The sequence below is a fragment of the Anabrus simplex genome, chromosome X (assembly GCF_040414725.1).
Source record: "Anabrus simplex isolate iqAnaSimp1 chromosome X, ASM4041472v1, whole genome shotgun sequence".
Taxonomy (NCBI): domain Eukaryota; kingdom Metazoa; phylum Arthropoda; class Insecta; order Orthoptera; family Tettigoniidae; genus Anabrus; species Anabrus simplex.
Genome location: NC_090279.1, coordinates 210,969,687 through 210,987,176, shown reverse-complemented (window position 1 = coordinate 210,987,176; position 17,490 = coordinate 210,969,687).

Sequence of the window (17,490 nt, the reverse complement as noted above, 5' to 3'; positions counted from 1 at the left end):
CCCTCGTAATCTGCAGGCCTTCGGGCTGAGCAGCGGTCGCTGGGCAGACCAGAGCCCTTTCAAGGGCGTTAAGTGCCTTGGGGTGGATGGCGTTGTGTATTATGAACTGTTGAGGCCCGGCGAAACTGTTAATACACAACGCTACCGCCAACAAATGATTAATTTAAATCACGCATTGATCGGAATGGGTCTGAAGAGAAGGCAAAGTTATTTTGTTACACGACAATTCCCCGTCTCACACAGCAAAACCAGTGAAAGACACCTTGAAATCGCTTGAAACACATTCAGCACCCGCCGTACTGCCCCGACCTGGCGCCATCTATCACCTCATCGCATCAATGAGGCAGGCTCTCGCAACAATTTAGAGGAAGTTGGAAAATGGCTCGACGAATGGTTTGCCGCAAAAGGCAAGCAGCTTTTCTGGCATGGTATTCATAACTTACCTGAAAAATAGACGAAATGTGTAGAAGCTGATGGCCAATATTTTGAATAAACAAACTTGAATTTCCCTTGAAAATTACGTGCTTTTTTAGCACAAAATACGGCAAGAACTTATGCATACACGTGGTATAAGCCCCTAGGTATTTACAGTAATCCCCTCAAGGAACTTTCACGCCAACAACACAGTAATTAAAACTGAGAGGTATTTTCCTTTGGCAAAACTTACAACCTGAATTTTTACGCCGTTTGTCATTATCATAGCACGGTCGGCTGTCCATCTCACATTAATGTCGAGGAATGTTTTCAGTCGCTCACAATCTTGACATGTATTTAAATTTACTGCCCTGTACAGTATAGCATCGTCCGTGGTTCCAGTGCTTTACTAGCTGATGTATCCGTGCTTCGCTACGGAATTCTCAGAAGACTGTCTTTGTGGTTTTACTAACTGAAGTCAACATAGGTCATTACAATGACGCCAGTAGATTTGTAGCGATTAAAAGCAATGCTATCATATAAAATACTGGATCAAATGGAAAACCGCACATTTTGTCACTTTTGCCGATCTAACAGTCCAAAGTTCCAGTGCTGGAATGACCAGGCCGCAGACAGACGCGAACACTCCTATGCCATTATTCCGTCAAATGTGCACACTGCTCATTACAATCAGTGCCTCAGAGTAGGGACTGAATAGTTCGAATGCCAAGATGAACCAGGGTGTTACGTACCAGTAGTATCATAAAATTTATGAACCAGAGGAATAATATGCTAAACAAGAAAGTTATCTAACTCCCCAGCTACTTCCCGCCAATATTCAGGCAGGCTGTCATATTCGATATGTAGCAGTAATCCCATCTATCGGAGATGAGTGGCAGCAGAAGTGAGAAAGAACATAACTGTGATGTTATTGTTGACCAATTTCTATATTGTAGGCCTTCACATTTAGTTTGCTTCCAACTCCGTGATATTAGGGCGTCTTCTAAAATTATTTATAGCGTAGAATGTAGTTCCATATTCCCCAACTTTACATATGGATTTTCATTAAATTCTGTTTACCCATTTTGTCGTAACTCGGCGATGATATGGAGTTAGCAACAAAAATCCAAATTCATGAATAGTAGTATAATGGGAGAGTTCGGCCGCCACCTCCACCTCAGGCTCCCAGTGGCCACCTCCACCTCCACCTCAGCCAGAGGCCTCCCAGTGGCCACCTCCACCTCCACCTCAGCCAGAGGCCTCCCAGTGGCCACCTCCACCTCCACCTCAGCCAGAGGCCTCCCAGATGCCTCCTCCACCTCCCGCGGGAAATTTGAATTTGTAAACAAAGCCACGTGCTTTTTGACAGACAACAACGCACCGCTAACCTCAGTACTGCCATCTTGACGGGCCTAAACCTCAGTAGTGCCAACTTAACCTCACTAGCTCGAGATAAACAAAGCCACGTGTTTTTTGACAGCCACGTGCTTTTTGACAGATTTGTAAACAAAGCCACGTGCTTTTTGACAGCTGTCATCGACAACAACGCATCGCAAACCTCAGTACTGCCATCTTGACGGGCCTAAACCTCAGTAGTGCCAACTTAACCTCACTAGCATGAGGTAAACAAAGCCACGTGTTTTTTGACAGCCACGTGCTTTTTGACAGATTTGTAAACAAAGCCACGTGCTTTTTGACAGACAACAACGCATCGCTAACCTCAGTACTGCCATCTTGACGGGAATAAACCTCAGTAGTGCCAACTTAACCTAACTAGCTCGAGATAAACAAAGCCACGTGCTTTTTGACAGCCACATGCTTTTTGACAGCTGCCATCCGCCATCTTTAAACTACAGAGCGCTGTGCTGCCCTCTTGCGTCACCTGTCATCGGCAGTGCTGCCATCTTGGCGGGCCTAAACCTTAGTGCTACCAACTTAACCTCACTAGCTCGAGATAAATCCACGTGCTTTTTGACAGCCACGTGCTTTTTTGACAGCTGTCATCCGCCATCTTTAATCCATAGAGCACAGTGCTGCCCTCTTTAGCTACTTACCTTTGAAATGTGGTGGCGGATAATTTGAAAAACGCTTTTTGACAGCAGCCATCTTGCATCGCAAACCTCAGTGCTGCCCTCTTTAGCTAGATACCTGTGGTAGCAGACAATTCCACGTGACAGCAGCCATCTTTAATCAAGAGAGCACCGTGCTGCCCTCTATGTGGTGGCGGCAAATTGAAAAATTCCACGTGCTCTTGTTTGGAAACAAACTCACGTGCTTTTTTGACAGCTACCATCCACCATCTTTAATCAACAGAGCACAGTGCTGTACTCTTTAGCTAGATACCTTTGAAATGTGGTGGCGGCAATTTGAAAAATTCTATGTGCTCTTGTTGGGAAACAAAGCCACGTGCTTTTTTGACAGCTGTCATCCGCCATCTTTAATCAATAGAGCACCGTGCTGCTATCATGCGGGCAATTTCATCACCTATCACCCGCCATCTTTAATCTACAGAACACCGTGCTGCCCTCTTTATGGCTACTACCTTAAGCATGTAGTAGCGGGCAATTTGAAAAGTTCTGTTAGCTATCATCCGCCATCTTTAATCAAGAGAGCACCGTGCTGCCATCTTTAGCTAGATACCTTGGAAATGTGGTGGCGGCAAATTGAAAAATTCCACATGCTCTTGTTTGGAAACAAACTCACGTGCTTTTTGACAGCTACCATCCGCCATCTTTAATCAACAGAGCATAGTGCTGCCCTCTTTAGTTTGAAATGTGGTGGCGGCAAATTCCACATGCTCTTGTTTGGTAAACATAGCCACGTGCTTTTTCGACAGCTATCATCCGCCATCTTTAATCCAGAGAGCACCGTGCTGCCCTCTTTATCGCAGTAGATGTAAATTCGTCACCTGTCATACGCAGTGCTGCTATCTTTAGCTAGATACCTTTGAAATGTGGTGGTGGATAATTTAAAAAGAAAAATTCTACAGCAGTCCTCTCTCGACGCTAATTGCATAAGATGGCGGCTATACATGACTCCTTAAGGGTGCTTACGCAAGATGGCTGCTATACACAGGTTCTTATGAGACGCCCTTGGGATGCTTGCGCAAGATGGTGGTTATACAAGGCTCCTTATGAGACACCCTAGTGATGCTTGCGCAAGATGGCGGTTGCTCTTATGAGGCGGCTTAAGGGTCCTTGCACAAGATGGCTAGAGACGCCCTAAGGATGCTTGCGCAAGATGGCGGACACAAGATGGCGGCTATACACGTCTCCTTATGAGACGCCTTAAGGGTGCTTGCGCAAGATGGCTGCTGCTCTTAGCTTAGAGGCTAACGTGTCGTGCTAGTTCGATTCATTAAATTTAGGGCTTAAATGCAAAATGTTAAATATCTCGAAAGCAGTGCACCGTAGAGCAAAACGGACAAAATTTTTCTGCCTAATACCTAGGTTCGCAGTATGAGGAACAAGAAAAACATAGTCTAATGATGGGATCAACGGTTCGGTTCCTACTTAGGCCCTTTGGCATTTGCTCTGTTTTAGCTTGTATTGAAGCGAGTCTTCGTAACATGATCAGGTTTAGCTATGGTAGAGAGTATAACGTGCCGTGCAGGTTCGATTCATTAAATTTGGAGGCTTAAATGCAAAATGTTAAATATCTCGAAAACGATGCATCGTAGAGCAAAACGGACAAAATTTTTCCGCCTAATACGTAGGTTCGTAGTATCAGGAACAAGAAAAAACATAGTCTAATGATGAGATCAACGGTTCGATTCCTACTTAAGCCCTTTGCCATTCGCAGCTATCTATTTCTACAAGATGGTGGCTGCTCTTATGAGAAACAAGATGCCTTGAGACGTCCTAGGGATGCTTACGCAAGATGGCAGACACAAAATGGTGACTATACATAGCTCCTTATGAGACGGCCTAGGGGTGCTCGCACAAGATGGCGGCTACTCTTATGAAGAAAGCTAGCTTAGAGGCTACTGCGCAAGATAACAGCTGCTGTTATGCATGTGGTGGAGGGCAATTTGAAATTCTATGTGCTTAATCAACAGAGCACCCTGCTGCCCTCTTTAGCTGAAATGTGGTGGTGGATAATTTGAAAAATTCTTTTGACAGCTATCATCTTTAAACAAAGGCGACTATACATAGGCTGTTAAGGCCTTATCATTCTCTTCCTCCTCCTCCTCCTCCTCCTCCTCCTCCTCCTCCTTCTCTACCTCCTCCTCCGCCTCTTATGTCAAGGCATAGCTTTATATCGAACAAGTTTAAACCTGCATCGCGAAGGCAACGTGTGCAGCGATAACATTATTGTGCATGTTTAGACTTTCGAAACATAAGAAGAGTAGAATCAAACGCTGTACTCGATACGACATGTGATCAGAACATTGATTGATGCGTTCAGAAAACAAAATAAGTGATCAAGACTAGAATCGAACAATGTACTCAATACATCATGTGTTTAGAATATGTCAGGGGATACGCTTGTTCTAAGAAGATCAGATTGAAACATAACAAGACTAGAATAGAACACTGTAATCGATGTTGTTAACTTCAACATGTGATCAGAACATTGATTGATGTGTTCAGAACACAAAATAAGTGATCATGACTAGAATCGAACACTGTACTCGATACAACATGTGATCAGAACATTGATCGATGTGTTCAGAACACGAAATAAGTGATCAAGACTAGAATCGAACACTGTACTCAATACAACATGTGTTTAGAACATGTTAGGGGGTACCCTCGTTCTAAGAAGATCAGAATGAAACATAACAAGACTAGAATCGAACACTGTAATCGATGTTGTTAACCTCAACATATGATCAGAACATTGTTTGATGTGTTCAGAGCAAAAGTACAATTTTGATGATTTGCGCAGCTAACTCGCTCGGTAAACGATATAGCCAAAGTATAACTTCAAATTATTTACCTTCCATCATTCGTCTTGTGTGTAAAAATCAGTCGAACAAGTTATCGCATAAACATGGCTGAAAAAAAATCGTGATAGGGTATGGAACCCAGGGGTTACATCTTATCAGAAGGGCAAAAAGGATGAAAGGACTCTTCCTCCTCCTTACCGCACATTCCTTGGCTAAAGGGCTAATGGGCTAAAGGGCTAATGGGCTAAAGGGCTAAAGGGCTAAAGGTGCAACAACCTCATCGATCGCTATCAGCAAGAACGCTTGTACTTTGTTAAGTGTAGAAAATTAATCTTTATTGGTAAATGGTTTTATGTTCAGAACAAGGAATGGAACCTAGGGGTTACGTCTTACCTAATAAAATCCCCGAGGTGCGATGAGTTACGTTTTTCGAACTAGTGTTTGGAACACTGAACTTTTCAAGATGGCAAGAGTGAGGTTAGCAATGTTCTGTTGTTGGATTTTAAATTCCGCGCTACAACATGCATAAGGTGGCAGCCCTTGAGGTTTACTCCCGTAAAGATAGCAAGAGTGAGGTTAGCAATGTTCCGTTGTTGGATTTTTAAAATTCCCCGCTATAACATGCAAAAGGTGGCAGCCTTGAGGTTTACCGCCGTAAAGATGGCAGCAGTGAGGTTAGCGACGCTCCATTGTCCTTCAAAGTGAGGTTAGGGTTCGTCAAGAAGACAGCTGTCAAAAAAGCACGTGGCTATGTTTACCAAACAAGAGCACGTGGTCGTGACGTCACGATCACGTAGTATGCTGCCTCAGCATGTAAAGTTCAATGTCTACACCTACGTAGTTAACACTCTGCTATGTTCACAAGATTTTTATACATCACTATTCTTTAAGCTTTAAGTTCATTCACATAGGCTATGCTAAGATAGCAGCACAAACACATGCGAACTTTGTACATTCTAATGGAATAAGTTTAGTACTGTGTGCGTCATGGATACATGATTTGTGCACGCATTTAATCTTAACTATACGTAATGCTGCTGCTTTGTTTACAAGATTTTTATACATTGCTATTCTTTATGCTTTAAGTTCGTGCACGCACAATTGATACTCGTACGCTCTAGCAGGAGAAGTTTAGTACGATATTCGATACATACATTATCGATAGGTGATGTGTACACGCTTTAGAACATAGCCCATCTTTATGCTTTAAGTTCATGCACATGGGTTAGGGATACTCAAAAGCGATTGCTACATGCTCTAGCGGAAGAAGTCTAGTACGATAGTAGATGCATGTAAAATCGATAGGTTATGCTAAGATAGGAGCACACTTACATGATTTTAGCACAATCTAGTGGGAAATGTTTAGTATGATAGTCGTTTCGTGCAAAATCATTAGGTAATGTGTAAACGCTTCGAAACAAGGCTATTCTTTGTACTTTAAGTTCATGCGTACAGGTTATGCTAAGATAGCGGCACAATCTAGCGCAAGAAGTTTAGTACGAGAGTCGATGTATGTAAAATCGATAAGTAATGAGTACACGCTTTAAAACATGGTTATTCTTCGTACTTTCAGTTCATGCATCTTAGTTATGCTAAGATAGCAGCACAATCTAGCGGAAGAAGTTTAGTACGATATTTGTTGCATGCAAATCGATAGGTGATGTGTACACACTTTGAAACATGGCTATTCTTTTTACTTTAAGGTCATGCGTATAGGTTATGCTAGGATAGCAGCACAATCTAGCGGGAGGAGATTAGTACGAGAGTCAATGCATGCAAAATCCATAGGTAATGTGTACATGCTTTGAAACATGGCTATTCTTTGTACTTTTAAGTTCATGTGTATAAGTTATGCTATGATGTCAGCACAATCTAGCGGAAGAAGTTTAGTACGAGAGTCAATGCATGCAAAATCGATAGGTAATGTGTACACGCTTTGAAACATGGCTATTCTTTGTACCTTAAGGCCATGCGTATAGGTTATGCTAAGATACCAGCACAATCTAGCGGAAGAAGTTTAGTACGAGAGTCGATGCTTGCAAAATCGATAGGTAATGTGTACATGCTTTGAGACATAGCTATTCTTTGTACTTTAAGTTCATGCCCTCTTAGTTATGCTAAGATAGCAGCACAATCTACCTGCAGAAGTTTAGTACGAGAGTCGATACATGCAAATTCGATAGTTGATGTGTACACGCTTTGAAACATGACTAATCATTGTACTTTAAGTTCATTGGTATAGGTTATGCTAAGATAGCAGCACAATCTAGCGGAATAAATTTAGTACGAGATTTGATGCATGCAAAATCAATAAGTAATGTGTACACGCTTTGAAACATGGCTATTCTTTGTACTTTAAGTACATGCGTACAGGTTATGCTAAGATAGCAGCACAACCTAGCGGAAGAAGTTTAGTACAATATTTGTTGCGTGCAAAGTCGATAGGTAATGTGTACACACTTTGAAACATGGCTATTCTTTTTTACTTTAAGGTCATGCGTATTGGTTATGCTAAGATAGCAGCACGATCTAGCGGAAGGAGTTTAGTACGAGAGTCAATACATGCAAATTCGATAGTTGATGTATACACGCTTTGAAACATGGCTATTCTTTGTACTTTTAAGTTCATGTGTATAAGTTATGCTAAGATACCAGCACAATCTAGCGGACGAAGTTCAGTACGAGATTCGATGCATGCAAAATCGATAGGTGATGTGTACACACCTTTTTACTTTAAGGTCATGCGTATAGGTTGTGTTAAGATAGCAGCACAATCTAGCGGAAGGAGTTTAGTACGATATTTGATGCATGCAAAATCAATAAGTAATGTGTACACGCTTTGAAACATGGCTATTCTTTCTACTTTTAAGTTCATGTGTATAAGTTATGCTAAGATAGCAGTACAATCTAGAGGAAGAAGTTTAGTACGATATTTGTTGCATGCAAAATCAATAAGTAATGTGTACACGCTTTGAGACATAGCTATTCTCTGTACTTTAAGTTCATGCGTATAAGTTATGCTAAGATAGCAGCACAATCTACCTGCAGAAGTTTAGTACGAGAGTCGATACATGCAAAGTCGATAGGTAATGTGTACACGCTTTAAAACATGGTTATTCTTCGTACTTTCAGTTCATGCATCTTAGTCATGCTAAGATAGCAGCACAATCTAGCGGGAGAAGTTTAGTACGAGAGTCGATGCGTGCAAAATCGATAGGTAATGTGTACACGCTTTGAAACATGGCTATTCATTGTACTTTAAAGTCATGCTAAGATAGCAGCACGATCTAGCGGATGAAGTTTAGTTCGATGGTCGATGTATGTAAAATCGATAGGTGATGTGTACACGCTTTGAAACATAGCAATTCATACTGCTGCTCTGTTCCCAAGACTTTTAAGCATAGCTAATCCTAATGCTGCTCTTAGCGACGTCGAGCTAAGGATTGATTACGTGACCGTGACGTCACGACCACGTGCTCTTGTTTGGTAAACATAGCCACGTGCTTTTTTGACAGCTGTCTTCTTGACGAACCCTAACCTCACTTTGAAGGACAATGGAGCGTCGCTAACCTCACTGCTGCCATCTTTACGGCGGTAAACCTCAAGGCTGCCACCTTTTGCATGTTATAGCGGGGAATTTTAAAAATCCAACAACGGAACATTGCTAACCTCACTCTTGCTATCTTTACGGGAGTAAACCTCAAGGGCTGCCACCTTATGCATGTTGTAGCGCGGAATTTAAAATCCAACAACAGAACATTGCTAACCTCACTCTTGCCATCTTGAAAAGTTCAGTGTTCCAAACACTAGTTCGAAAAACGTAACTCATCGCACCTCGGGGATTTTATTAGGTAAGACGTAACCCCTAGGTTCCATTCCTTGTTCTGAACATAAAACCATTTACCAATAAAGATTAATTTTCTACACTTAACAAAGTACAAGCGTTCTTGCTGATAGCGATCGATGAGGTTGTTGCACCTTTAGCCCTTTAGCCCTTTAGCCCATTAGCCCTTTAGCCCATTAGCCCTTTAGCCAAGGAATGTGCGGTAAGGAGGAGGAAGAGTCCTTTCATCCTTTTTGCCCTTCTGATAAGATGTAACCCCTGGGTTCCATACCCTATCACGATTTTTTTTCAGCCATGTTTATGCGATAACTTGTTCGACTGATTTTTACACACAAGACGAATGATGGAAGGTAAATAATTTGAAGTTATACTTTGGCTATATCGTTTACCGAGCGAGTTAGCTGCGCAAATCATCAAAATTGTACTTTTGCTCTGAACACATCAAACAATGTTCTGATCATATGTTGAGGTTAACAACATCGATTACAGTGTTCGATTCTAGTCTTGTTATGTTTCATTCTGATCTTCTTAGAACGAGGGTACCCCCTAACATGTTCTAAACACATGTTGTATTGAGTACAGTGTTCGATTCTAGTCTTGATCACTTATTTCGTGTTCTGAACACATCGATCAATGTTCTGATCACATGTTGTATCGAGTACAGTGTTCGATTCTAGTCATGATCACTTATTTTGTGTTCTGAACACATCAATCAATGTTCTGATCACATGTTGAAGTTAACAACATCGATTACAGTGTTCTATTCTAGTCTTGTTATGTTTCAATCTGATCTTCTTAGAACAAGCGTATCCCCTGACATATTCTAAACACATGATGTATTGAGTACATTGTTCGATTCTAGTCTTGATCACTTATTTTGTTTTCTGAACGCATCAATCAATGTTCTGATCACATGTCGTATCGAGTACAGCGTTTGATTCTACTCTTCTTATGTTTCGAAAGTCTAAACATGCACAATAATGTTATCGCTGCACACGCTTGCCTTCGCGATGCAGGTTTAAACTTGTTCGATATAAAGCTATGCCTTGACATAAGAGGCGGAGGAGGAGGTAGAGAAGGAGGAGGAGGAGGAGGAGGAGGAGGAGGAGGAGGAGGAGGAAGAGAATGATAAGGCCTTAACAGCCTATGTATAGTCGCCTTTGTTTAAAGATGATAGCTGTCAAAAGAATTTTTCAAATTATCCACCACCACATTTCAGCTAAAGAGGGCAGCAGGGTGCTCTGTTGATTAAGCACATAGAATTTCAAATTGCCCTCCACCACATGCATAACAGCAGCTGTTATCTTGCGCAGTAGCCTCTAAGCTAGCTTTCTTCATAAGAGTAGCCGCCATCTTGTGCGAGCACCCCTAGGCCGTCTCATAAGGAGCTATGTATAGTCACCATTTTGTGTCTGCCATCTTGCGTAAGCATCCCTAGGACGTCTCAAGGCATCTTGTTTCTCATAAGAGCAGCCACCATCTTGTAGAAATAGATAGCTGCGAATGGCAAAGGGCTTAAGTAGGAATCGAACCGTTGATCTCATCATTAGACTATGTTTTTTCTTGTTCCTGATACTACGAACCTACGTATTAGGCGGAAAAATTTTGTCCGTTTTGCTCTACGATGCATCGTTTTCGAGATATTTAACATTTTGCATTTAAGCCTCCAAATTTAATGAATCGAACCTGCACGGCACGTTATACTCTCTACCATAGCTAAACCTGATCATGTTACGAAGACTCGCTTCAATACAAGCTAAAACAGAGCAAATGCCAAAGGGCCTAAGTAGGAACCGAACCGTTGATCCCATCATTAGACTATGTTTTTCTTGTTCCTCATACTGCGAACCTAGGTATTAGGCAGAAAAATTTTGTCCGTTTTGCTCTACGGTGCACTGCTTTCGAGATATTTAACATTTTGCATTTAAGCCCTAAATTTAATGAATCGAACTAGCACGACACGTTAGCCTCTAAGCTAAGAGCAGCAGCCATCTTGCGCAAGCACCCTTAAGGCGTCTCATCAGGAGACGTGTATAGCCGCCATCTTGTGTCCGCCATCTTGCGCAAGCATCCTTAGGGCGTCTCTAGCCATCTTGTGCAAGGACCCTTAAGCCGCCTCATAAGAGCAACCGCCATCTTGCGCAAGCATCACTAGGGTGTCTCATAAGGAGCCTTGTATAACCACCATCTTGCGCAAGCATCCCAAGGGCGTCTCATAAGAACCTGTGTATAGCAGCCATCTTGCGTAAGCACCCTTAAGGAGTCATGTATAGCCGCCATCTTATGCAATTAGCGTCGAGAGAGGACTGCTGTAGAATTTTTCTTTTTAAATTATCCACCACCACATTTCAAAGGTATCTAGCTAAAGATAGCAGCACTGCGTATGACAGGTGACGAATTTACATCTACTGCGATAAAGAGGGCAGCACGGTGCTCTCTGGATTAAAGATGGCGGATGATAGCTGTCGAAAAAGCACGTGGCTATGTTTACCAAACAAGAGCATGTGGAATTTGCCGCCACCACATTTCAAACTAAAGAGGGCAGCACTATGCTCTGTTGATTAAAGATGGCGGATGGTAGCTGTCAAAAAGCACGTGAGTTTGTTTCCAAACAAGAGCATGTGGAATTTTTCAATTTGCCGCCACCACATTTCCAAGGTATCTAGCTAAAGATGGCAGCACGGTGCTCTCTTGATTAAAGATGGCGGATGATAGCTAACAGAACTTTTCAAATTGCCCGCTACTACATGCTTAAGGTAGTAGCCATAAAGAGGGCAGCACGGTGTTCTGTAGATTAAAGATGGCGGGTGATAGGTGATGAAATTGCCCGCATGATAGCAGCACGGTGCTCTATTGATTAAAGATGGCGGATGACAGCTGTCAAAAAAGCACGTGGCTTTGTTTCCCAACAAGAGCACATAGAATTTTTCAAATTGCCGCCACCACATTTCAAAGGTATCTAGCTAAAGAGTACAGCACTGTGCTCTGTTGATTAAAGATGGTGGATGGTAGCTGTCAAAAAAGCACGTGAGTTTGTTTCCAAACAAGAGCACGTGGAATTTTTCATTTTGCCGCCACCACATAGAGGGCAGCACGGTGCTCTCTTGATTAAAGATGGCTGCTGTCACGTGGAATTGTCTGCTACCACAGGTATCTAGCTAAAGAGGGCAGCACTGAGGTTTGCGATGCAAGATGGCTGCTGTCAAAAAGCGTTTTTCAAATTATCCGCCACCACATTTCAAAGGTAAGTAGCTAAAGAGGGCAGCACTGTGCTCTATGGATTAAAGATGGCGGATGACAGCTGTCAAAAAAGCACGTGGCTGTCAAAAAGCACGTGGATTTATCTCGAGCTAGTGAGGTTAAGTTGGTAGCACTAAGGTTTAGGCCCGCCAAGATGGCAGCACTGCCGATGACAGGTGACGCAAGAGGGCAGCACAGCGCTCTGTAGTTTAAAGATGGCGGATGGCAGCTGTCAAAAAGCATGTGGCTGTCAAAAAGCACGTGGCTTTGTTTATCTCGAGCTAGTTAGGTTAAGTTGGCACTACTGAGGTTTATTCCCGTCAAGATGGCAGTACTGAGGTTAGCGATGCGTTGTTGTCTGTCAAAAAGCACGTGGCTTTGTTTACAAATCTGTCAAAAAGCACGTGGCTGTCAAAAAACACGTGGCTTTGTTTACCTCATGCTAGTGAGGTTAAGTTGGCACTACTGAGGTTTAGGCCCGTCAAGATGGCAGTACTGAGGTTTGCGATGCGTTGTTGTCGATGACAGCTGTCAAAAAGCACGTGGCTTTGTTTACAAATCTGTCAAAAAGCACGTGGCTGTCAAAAAACACGTGGCTTTGTTTATCTCGAGCTAGTGAGGTTAAGTTGGCACTACTGAGGTTTAGGCCCGTCAAGATGGCAGTACTGAGGTTAGCGGTGCGTTGTTGTCTGTCAAAAAGCACGTGGCTTTGTTTACAAATTCAAATTTCCCGCGGGAGGTGGAGGAGGCATCTGGGAGGCCTCTGGCTGAGGTGGAGGTGGAGGTGGCCACTGGGAGCCTGAGGTGGAGGTGGCGGCCGAACTCTCCCATTATACTACTATGAATAGCCTATCTTTATCAAAGCCGGTACGGTAAAAATGTGTAAGACATAAATGATCGGAAATTTAATGTATTTATCGATCGAGCCACTAACAACATAAATATTTGAGTATTATATTTTAGGTCCTCCCCTAAACTACCATTTGAGGCAGCGTGAATAAAATTATTTATTACCTGGATTGTAGCGACTAATTCCTCGACTTTACATACCGATTTTAATTAAATTCTCTTCAGCCGTTTTCTCGTGATACGCGTACATACGTACAGACAGACAGACAGACAGACAGACAGACAGACAGACAGACAGACAGACAGACAGACAGATAGACAGACAGACAGACAGACAGACAGACAGACAGAAATTACGGAAGATGAAAAAGTGCATTTCCTTGTTACTGTGGACATGACCGATACAGAAATACCATTCTTTTTAAATTCTGAGCAATGTACAGTGTACAGACAAAACTCTTATTTTATATATAGAGGTTTATTTTATATATATATATATATATATATATATATATATAGATACGTATATAAGAAAACATAAAGGTCCAATCATACTTAAAAAATAAATGTTCAGATAATTTATTTAGGTTCATAAATTTTAACGAGTAGGAATATTTTTCATGCCTTTTAAATTATAATATTATTAATATTAAAATCCACTCTTTGCATAATGAAGGTAAAATCCGGGAGCGTGTGCTTTCATTTCACTTCGTAGGATATTATTCACAGGCGACAGCACAGCTGTGGCACCAATCTTTGTCTATATAAAGTTGGTAAATCAGCTATGAATGCTGTTCAGCTTTTGAGCAGTCCTCTACTGCTGAAATATACATATTAGCGAGCCAGCGATGCTCTTGTTAATATTGTATAATCTCTCATTCATATATGAGTTGATGTTTAACTTATTCTGATTACTTAGCGTCCCCTTTAATACCAAGGGTCATGCTACCAACATTCCACATGAGCATCTATCATTGGCACGCATTGCAGCTGTCACATGTTCAATGTACTGTATCACTGCGTACGGCCAGGGCAATAAGACCGACAACAATGGCGTGGATTTCGCGTTCAATAGGCCTGCTTTACTAAACGATACTCAATAAATAATGCAATAAGATCTCTCATACTTTAAATCAACGCCAGTATTCATACAGATGAGTGTGGACGACGTCTACATTAATTTCATATTAAATTTATTTCGGGATATTTATCCATTTCATGTCAACTCGGAGAGGTTTTCAGCTTTGTCCGTCTGATTTTTTCCAGCATCATAATAAAAGCAACTGAATATATTTAGACCAATTTCATATTTAGAATCTAACCAATCACGAGCAAGTTTTAAGGCACGCGATATTAATAAAGTTATAATAATAATAATCAAAATCAAAATCTCTTTATTTGCAAATGAGGTGTCTACCTCGGTGGCAAATGGTACACTAAAATACATTATTGTCAAGCACTAAATATTAAATTAACAAGAGAGGAAAATTTTCCCAAAATACAATATTATACAATTTACGTTAACAATTTTTTTATATTAAACACACAGCTCATCCTTAATAAATTTATATTGTTTACAAAATTCTAATTATAATATCTCCTGTACTACTTACAATATAGTCAACTGATATACCGTATGTAGAATTACTTCAAATAATACTATACAACTTGTATAAGATTGAAATTTACATTGCATTTATTTACTTATTTATTTTTCTACCCATTCTGGAACCTAAGTAGCATAACGACCTGCTGCGTCTTAACCAGAGCCCCTTTTGCCACCACTTTTAAGAGTTCCTGAAGGGCGGACCCAGCGCCCTCGAAGTCCCCACTGTACTTCACCCCTACAGGCAGTCCTCTACTTTGGCTGTGCAAACTCCTTAGACCAGGGGATGGAATTAACTTATTCACACAGATTTTTTATTTACATTAACCTGCACTGGTCGGATGCCCTCTAACATTTCATTTATTTTCTCTCTTGCTGTTTATTCTCTTCTTGAATATCTGTACAGATTTTGGAAAAGGATCAAACACTAATAATAATAATAATAATAATAATAATAATAATAATAATAATAATAATAATAATAATAATAATTCCCTCAGCGCACTATGGTTTTGTCTTGCTCTGGACTCACTTTCGACTTATTGAGATCAACAACCTCTGGATTCACTATCAAAAATAAACAACGAACAATCTACAAAATCTCACATCTACTATACATCGATGATCTGAAACTGTATGCTACATCGCAAAGACGACTTGAGCACCTTGTTTCAATTACCATGAATTTCTCCACAGACATCTACATGAAATTTCGACTCGATAAATGTACTACTCAGACAATAAGGAAGCAACAAATATCTCACCACTATCAAGTAATGAGACATATCGATATCTTGGACATAACCAATCAGCAAGGATTGAACACAAATATACAAAACAGTTATTGAGCCTGATATATATTGAACGAGTAAGACGAATCATGCGTTCTATGCTCACAGGAAAAAGCATCGTTAAGGCTATACCTGTTCTCACATACTCATTGAGTCATAAAGTGGACTACAACTGAGCTGAAGGATCTTCAAACGAAAGTGTATGTGTTACGAACAAAACACCACATGCATCATCCAAAATCAGCCTCAGAAAGACTGACTCTACCACGTTTTGATGGTGGTTGTGGACTGAGAAATTACACACCGAACAAATTGTATCACTAAAGTACTACTTCAGATATAAATCAGAAACCTCCGCCGTACAAAGCGCAGTGGTTGTAACAGATAACGGGTTTTACACTCCTCAAACTAAGCACGTCGGCTTCACTTACAACTTCAGTTTCCACAAATGTAAAAAAGATCGTTCTGTGGAAAAATAAACCATTTCATAGATGGTATCCAAATGAGTTAGATGAGCCTGCCTGTGTAGCTCAGACGGTTGAGGCGCTGGCCCTTGGCAGCTTCGATCCTGGCTCAGTCCGGTGGTATTTGAAGGTGCTTAAATACACTGACTGACAGAGCAAATGCAACACCAAGAAGGAGTGGTCAGAACTTTATGCCAATTGCAGAGTAGACTGACGTCACTGAGGTATGCTCATGATGTGAAATGCGCCGCTGTGCTGCGCACGTAGCGAACGATAAATGGGACACGGCGTTGGCGAATGGCCCACTTCGTACCGTGATTTCTCAGCCGACAGTCATTGTAGAACGTGTTGTCGTGTGCCACAGGACACGTGTATAGCTAAGAATGCCAGGCCGCCGTCAACGGAGGCATTTCCAGCAGACAGACGACTTTACGAGGGGTATGGTGATCGGGCTGAGAAGGGCAGGTTGGTCGCTTCGTCAAATCGCAGCCGATACCCATAGGGATGTGTCCACGGTGCAGCGCCTGTGGCGAAGATGGTTGGCGCAGGGATATGTGGCACGTGCGAGGGGTCCAGGCGCAGCCCGAGTGACGTCAGCACGCGAGGATCGGCGCATCCGCCGCCAAGCGGTGGCAGCCCCGCACGCCACGTCAACCGCCATTCTTCAGCATGTGCAAGACACCCTGGCTGTTCCAATATCGACCAGAACAATTTCCCGTCGATTGGTTGAAGGAGGCCTGCACTCCCGGCGTCCGCTCAGAAGACTACCATTGACTCCACAGCATAGACGTGCACGCCTGGCATGGTGCCGGGCTAGAGCGACTTGGATGAGGGAATGGCGGAACGTCGTGTTCTCCGATGAGTCACGCTTCTGTTCTGTCAGTGATAGTCACCGCAGACGAGTGTGGCGTCGGCGTGGAGAAAGGTCAAATCCGGCAGTAACTGTGGAGCACCCTACCGCTAGACAACGCGGCATCATGGTCTGGGGCGCTATTGCGTATGGTTCCACGTCACCTCTAGTGCGTATTCAAGGCACGTTAAATGCCCACCGCTACGTGCAGCATGTGCTGCGGCCGGTGGCACTCCCGTACCTTCAGGGGCTGCCCAATGCTCTGTTTCAGCAGGATAATGCCCGCCCACACACTGCTCGCATCTCCCAACAGGCTCTACGAGGTGTACAGATGCTTCCGTGGCCAGCGTACTCTCCGGATCTCTCACCAATCGAACACGTGTGGGATCTCATTGGACGCCGTTTGCAAACTCTGCCCCAGCCTCGTACGGACGACCAACTGTGGCAAATGGTTGACAGAGAATGGAGAACCATCCCTCAGGACACCATCCGCACTCTTATTGACTCTGTACCTCGACGTGTTTCTGCGTGCATCGCCGCT